General features: G+C 43.4%; 1 pseudogene; it reads right to left on the reverse strand.

Annotated features, from left to right (window-relative positions):
- Window positions 1-412: 412 nt before the first annotated feature.
- LOC116971622 lies at window positions 413-555 on the reverse strand (annotated as a pseudogene).
- Window positions 556-1,299: the final 744 nt, after the last annotated feature.

Here is a 1,299-nt window from a genome sequence, read left to right on the forward strand (position 1 = left end):
ATCACCTTATTCTTAAACATAGTTTGAGGCTGAAACAGTTGATTTTAGCAACATACAGCATTAGAATATCCTCCAGACAAGACATAACAAATGTCTTTGAGCTCTGAGCAAGCATCGGTTTTAGTAACCTGGTAAATAACCTGGGAGCTGGTTAACCCATTTGCAATGTTTTTATCATTGCCCTTATCCAGATAAACTTCAAATGTGTCCGGTGATCTCTGTAAATGGGAGCATCCTATGGAAATCAGATGCAAAGTTTCCTATTCAGAAAAATTGATACTGCACATGCGAGTTAAATGACATTCTGCATCTTTCACAATGAACAGGCCACGCCTGCCAATTCCGTACCTGGTCTAGCCACAACTCTGGCCCGAATTCCGAGCCTGTGTTGAAAACCAATCCTGGCCACGAAACACAATTGTGGCCCCAATTCCGTGCTCGGAAACCTAGTATTGTGCAGTTTTTCACATGGTTAGATGCCACAACCATTTGTGTGTTGTAAGGCCACTAGGGCCCCTTCCATCCTTATCAAGGAATTCTACTTTCATACAACACATAAACTAAACACGTTATCATTATCATTTGTACAAAAAAACAAGTGTAAATATTAACAACGTAGATGGTCCAATATTTTTCCCGAGGCCGACTTGGGCCTCGGCTTAAAGACATCTGCCCAGCTTTCATGATGCCACCATCTTCAGTAACGCCAATGGAGGCGTGGGGTGTGTTGTTGCCGCAACGATGAAGCTTTGCTCGTCGTTGGTACCTCGATTGGTCTGACATTAAACTGAATAAGGGTGGTGGGGTGTCAAATGGGATAGTCAAGGATGGAGTTAAAGGGAAAGGGTTTCTTAAATGTGTGAGCGAAGAGACAGAGGGGTGTAAAATGAGGGTAGCAGCAATAGGTAGCAAGGTGAAAAGTAAAAGTGACAGGCAGACAAATCCAGGGCAAAGATCAAAAAGGGCCACTTTTCAACATAATTGTATAAGAGGTAAAAACAAGCCTGAAGGCTTTGTGTCTCAATGCAAGGAGCATTCGTAATAAGGTGGATGAGTTGAATGTGCAGATAGCTATTAAAGACTATGATATAGTTGGGATCACGGAGACATGGCTCCAGGGTGACCAAGGCTGGGAGCTGAACATCCAGGGATATTCAATATTCAGGAGGGATAGACAGAAAGGAAAAGGAGGTGGGGTAGCGATGCTGGTTAGAGAGGAGATTAACGCAATAGAAAGGAAGGACATTAGCTTGGAGGATATGGAATCGATATGGGTAGAGCTGCGAAACACTAAGGGGC

Source organism: Amblyraja radiata, chromosome 3, assembly GCF_010909765.2.
Source record: "Amblyraja radiata isolate CabotCenter1 chromosome 3, sAmbRad1.1.pri, whole genome shotgun sequence".
Lineage (NCBI taxonomy): Eukaryota > Metazoa > Chordata > Chondrichthyes > Rajiformes > Rajidae > Amblyraja > Amblyraja radiata.